Source organism: Borostomias antarcticus, assembly GCF_949987555.1.
Source record: "Borostomias antarcticus genome assembly, chromosome: 6".
Lineage (NCBI taxonomy): Eukaryota > Metazoa > Chordata > Actinopteri > Stomiiformes > Stomiidae > Borostomias > Borostomias antarcticus.
Window position 1 is genome coordinate 13,921,354 of NC_140239.1, and position 6,038 is coordinate 13,927,391.

Below are 6,038 nucleotides of genomic sequence, written 5' to 3' on the forward strand. Positions count from 1 at the left end.
GATAGATAAAGGGGGAGAGAGAGAAGGAGAGAAGGGGATAGAGAGAGGGAGAGGAAGAGAGAGGGATAGAGAGAGGGGGGAGAGAGAGAGGGAGAGAGGGATAGAGAGAGGGGGAGAGAGAGAGGGAGAGAGAGAGGGAGAGAGAGAGAGGGAGAGAGAGGGGGGAGAGAGAGAGAGAGAGAGAGGGAGAGAGAGGGATAGAGAGAGAGAGAGAGAGAGAGAGAGAGAGAGAGGGAGAGAGAGAATCAGAGACCAGGACCCTGACCCTGACCATACCAGCCCCTGGGAGTCAGACTGCTGAGCCAGAGAACATGCAGGGGCCCCTGGGCCACACACAAAGCCTGCCACACACACACACACACACACACACACACACACACACACACACACACATAAAGCCTTCCACCTGATGACTGACGCTGACTGGCCACACGGCAGTAAACACACATACACACATGCACACCATGAATAATGCGCTCAACAATCCAGGCGCTACAGTGCATGATAACGTAATGTTCTGTAGAGAAAGGAGTGGTGCGTCTGTATGTGTGTGTGTGTGTGTGTGTGTGTGTGTGTGTGTGTGTGTGTGTGTGTGTGTGTGTGTGTGTGTGTGTGTGTGTGTGTGCGCGCATGCATGCGTGTGTGATTCCCAGGGTGCTCATGTTCATCATGGATCTGGCATGACTCTAACCCCCTGATAAGAACTGAACCACACACACACACACACACACACTCACACACACACACACACACACACACACACACACACACACACACACACACACAGACACTTATCCCTTGGGAAGAACAGCTACAATATCTCCACCCTGTTATCTAAAAGAACATGACAGCTGCTCTAGAATGTTTGGGAGTTCTGGACTGTTGCAAAAACTCTAGAATATGACGTTATTCTAAGCAGTGATTAACACGCGGGGAAGGTTAGAGGAGCGTCAGGTGTCCTAGCCAGCTCGGTGATGGAGAGGGGGGGAGGGGAGGATAAGTAAATGATTGAAGGGGTGAGTAAGTAATACTTAAATTCCTCCTCGCTCACTCATCGTATAACCTCTCATTTATAGGCTGCTCTGGGGTAGCCTACACTGCGCTACACATAGCCGACCATCAGAGCTGACCAGGCATGCCCGCCCTGTCCGTGCACCCTGTCCAATGTTGTCTTCATCAGTGTTGTGCGCGATGAACCGAAGCAAATTCCTAGAAGGGTGTAAACTATCTGGCAATAAACAGATTCTGATTGTGATTCTGAGATTAGGCTACAGTCCAATAACCCACTGGACACCGGTACACAGAACATCTGAAACTCTTAAACCCTATATATATATAGCCCAAGACATACCACTAAACCTCATATTTGGGTTCACATCTAACAAACAAACAAACAAATAAACAAAGCATACAAAGCATGCATTAATGCAGCCTAAAAACAAAACAACTACAGAAACATTCTTGCATGTTCTTCTCAATCCCTATCTTTGGTAGGCTATAGGCTAATGACTTCATATTGAAGGATGGATAAGCATGCAAGTATTGTATTAAATACAATCAAATGAAAGAAACGTATTAGCATACGCGTCGTTTAACACAAAACAATGTGTATCTTAACTCACCTAATACTGCGTTCGCCTTGTTACCTCTCAATATTCCTCACGTTGCGAAGTGTCCTCGGGATCCGGTGATGGTTGTGTATTGGTCCCGTCTCTGTTCTCCCGGGTTTTTATAACGAGCTGTGCGCTTTCCCGGGAAAGAGGAGGTGCTCCGGTAATGAGCAATCCGAAAAGGGGGTGGGGGTATGTGTCCCGGGTGGCCGGATGATGATGCGGTCTGGGCGGGTTGGCTGTTCGCTGGATCGGGACTTCTCCCAAATCCGCTGCCGGTACTCAGCGCCGGTTTCACTCTGACTCTGAGAGAAAGTCGTCAGAGCAGTAGGCTACGTCACCGTCAATGAGGTAATCAATAACTAAAATGTAATTTTAGAACTTTGAGGAGTTGAATCACTCAAGTTGAAAGCCTGTTGAGCCTGTTGAGAACAGACCGATATATTTAGTCTATTTGAGGTGGCCATTCACCGACAGCACACCTTACTGCAGTCAGTGCGTTTGGTGCTGCGCCTACAGTACCGCATTAGAACGGTCACATGACCGCTGGCCAGTAGACGGGCCAGACTCTGTTATCCAGAACTAAGCAGACCAACTCATGAACAGGCTCTGTTATCCAGAACTAAGCAGACCAATTCATGAACAGGCTCTGTTATCCAGAACTAAGCAGACCAACTCATGAACACTCAAACCGCAAACTGTCTTTCTGCCGCACAATAAAAAGCTATATATATCACAGTACAGGACAACAGGACCACTCCTTTGGCTCCAGCAGGGAGGTTGTGGGCAGGAGAGAGAGAGAGAGAGAGAAGGGGGGGGGGGGGGGGGGTCTGTGTGGTAAACCGGTTGGCTCCAGGGGTGTTCCAGAGCGCCTACAATCCCACAATCCCCCCGGACCGAACCCTTCCCTTCCACAGGAAGTCTGCCGCTGCGACCCTGGGGTCATTAGAACGCCCGGGCAGGCATTCTAATTCCACTGGCTGATTCTGATTCTATGGTTGCCCGCGACGACCCCACATCTGAGGCCTGTTGGGGGCTTTGGAGGGCGGGGTTCATGGTTTTATGTCTTGGCCGTTTGTCGACGGCGTCTGTGTTGAGTTAGTGTTGAGTTAGTGTGTAGTCACTGTTTAGTCACACATTTTTCCAAACATTTATACTTCTTTCTCACTCTAACATAACATACACACACACACACACACACACGCACACACACACACGCACACACACACACACACAGTTTTGAATGGTTTGTCTTGCTTGCTGTGACAGCACACAGGGACATATTGAACATATTCCAGTCGTTAACTGAAGATGACTCCAACATGAAGACCAATTATCACTAATTAAAGCAAGACGCCAGGCAAACAGAGAGAGGGAGAGAGAGAGAGAGGGAGAGAGAGGGAGATGAGAGAAAAAGAGAGAGACGGACTGACAGACAGATAGACAGACAGACAGACAGACAGACAGGATAAAGAAACAGTCTTTCAAGGGAACCAATGCTGTCCTGATACCTTGAAGTCTGTTGGTGGAGGCTTTCTCCTTAAGACCATATGTGTGATTGACCCTGGGACTACAGTATGTGAGACCAGGTGGAGGAGGAGGCCTCAATAAATGAATGGAACTCTCTTAAGTTTTGACTGTGTTGCACTCAGCAGTCGTATGTACTAGCTGTATTTCACTGTGAGTTGGATTTACCATACAGCGTATTTAGTCCAGCGAGACCAGGGAGCGCCACCATATTTGGCAAAGGTAAACAGGAAGTGCTGTTCCAAACATATCCCCATCTCTAGTAGGTGAGTGTCTCGTCACACCACACTGACGTCAAGCTCTACGCCAACCGCCTACACGCTGTTTACCGTTAGTAAGCACCTAATAATGTGTTTTCCCCTAAAATGTTGACGGTTTTCCCCCTATGAACTCTCACAACCTCTACATGTGTCACATCATGAGATGAGATAAGTTTGTTCTAGAACGCTCTACAGCAACACAGCATCATATGACCAGCCATGATGGGAGGTCTTAGAGCCTATATTGGAGACTGGGAATATGTCTGGTACCCAGAGCTGTAGCACTGGTAACCGATTAGCTACTTATAAAATTCATATATAAAAATCTGTCAGTATAATCATACCTGTGTGTCCAGCCCAGTACAGGGGGTTTAAGCTGCTACAGAAACAGCAGATTGGCTCCTAGTCTATGGGCAAGAGGTTGACTGACATACATCTTACTGTGAGTAGACCAAGCACTGCACACGGGCCCTCGTGGCCGGCAGGGGCCCATCTCCACATGTCATGTTGTCCCCACTGTTGTTAAAAGGTAAAAATGTTTTTGCAGTGGAATGACAATTTAAAAGACCCACACATTTCTATATTTCCTTGAATGCCCCTATGGCCCCACACATCTTTCCAAGCCCTCGTGAACGATGTATTACGGGACATGCTAAATGTTTTTGTTGTAGTTTATTTAGACGACATCCTTATCTTTTCCTGGTCTCTACGCGAACACGAGCAACAAGTCCGCATGGTCCTTCAGCGGCTCATGGAGAACCGCCTGTATGTGAAGGCAGAGAAGTGCCAGTTCCACGCGTCCTCAGTGGAGTTCCTGGGGCACATTGTGGAGGGAGGGCACGTCCGCACCGACCCCAGGAAGGTGAAGGCGGTGGTGGAGAGGGCCCAGCCCACCACCCGGACGGAGCTGAGACGGTTCCTGGGGTTCGCGGGGTTCTACCGGAGGTTCATCCGCGGCTTCAGCAAGGTGGCAGCCCCGCTGCATGCTCTCACCTCCACCCTCCACCGTTACGCCTGGACCCCCGAGGCGGAGACTGCCTTCCGGACCCTGAAGAGGCTCTTCACTGAGGCTCCGGTGCTCGCACATCCAGACCCATCCCGGCCGTTCATCCTTGAGGTGGACGCGTCAGATACGGGCATCGGAGCTGTCCTCTCCCAGCGGTCGGAGAGGGACGGCCTTCTCCACCCCTGCGCTTTCCACTCCAGGCGTCTCACCCCCGCGGAGCGCAACTACTGTATGACGTGGGGAACAGGAAGCTGTTGGCGGTCCATGAGGCCCTCGTTGTGTGGAGGCACTGGCTCGAGGGTGCCGAGCAGCCCTACTTGGTGTGGACCGACCACCGCAACCTCGCCTACATCCGAACCGCCAAGAGGCTGAACGACCGGCAGGCGCACTGGGCTCAATTTTTTAGTCGCTTCGACTTCACCCTCTCCTACTGCCCGGGCTCTCGGAACACCAAGGCGGACGCCCTCTCCCGGCTGTTCTCTGAGGGTGCGTCCGACCCTGACACCCCTGGCTCCGTTCTACCCCCAGCCAGAGTGGTGGGTGTCGTCACCTGGGCCATCGCCTCAGTGGTCAGGGCGGCCTAACGCGTCCAGCCAGGCCCCGGCAATGGACCCCGTAACCGCCTTTTCGTCCCGACCTCTGTGCGCGCCCGGTTCCTTGGGTGGGGCCATTCGAGCCGTTTCGCCTGCCACCCCGGCACCCACCGTACACTGTCTTTCATACGGCGGCGGTTTTGGTGGCCCTCCATGGAGGCTGACACGAGGCTGACACAAGGCGTCTCATCGACCCCCAGCGGGCCTCCTGCGACCTCTCCCTGTCCCCAGCCGGCCCTGGTCCCATGTAGCCCTGGATTTTGTGACTGGTCTCCCGGTGTCTCGGGGTAACTCTGTCATCCTAACCATTGTCGACCGTTTCTCCAAGCAGGCACACTTCGTGGCTCTCCCCAAGCTCCCGTCCTCTGCAGAGACCGCTGACCTCCTTGTACACCATGAAGTCCGGCTCCATGGCATCCCTCAGGACATCGTCTCCGACCGTGGTCCCCAGTTCACCTCCCGGGTGTGGCAGGCTTTCTGCAGGGGGATTGGGGCCACGGTCAGCCTCTCCTCTGGATACCATCCCCAGACCAATGGGCAAGCTGAGCGGGCGAACCAGTGCCTGGAGGCTATGCTGCGCTGTGCCTCCCACCACTGCCCTGCCTCCTGGAGCAAGTACCTGTCCTGGGTGGAGTACGCCCACAACTCAATGACCAGCTCAGCCTCGGGTATGTCCCCTTTTGAATGCTCACTAGGCTACCAACCTTCTATGTTCCCTCAGCAGGAGGCTGAGGTGGCAGTTCTGTCCACCAGAGCCCATCTCCGCCGGTGTCGCAGGATCTGGAGGGTTGCCCGTGCCGCTCTGTTGAAGGCCACAGAGCGTTCCCGGCGCAAGCCTTTTAGTCCATAGTTGGAGTCTGGTTTTCCCCGTGATGTTGTTAGGGGCTGGACATGGCTGAGAAAGCTTCTCCTGGACTTCAGCCGTTGGGCTGGGGGTACGCGTCCGTAGAGGAGGTGGCGTTCATCACTGGTGGCCTTGGTCATCTCTGCTTGGCTGGTGACTTCCCGTCTCACATCAGTGGGGGCAATTCCAGTGAGGAGG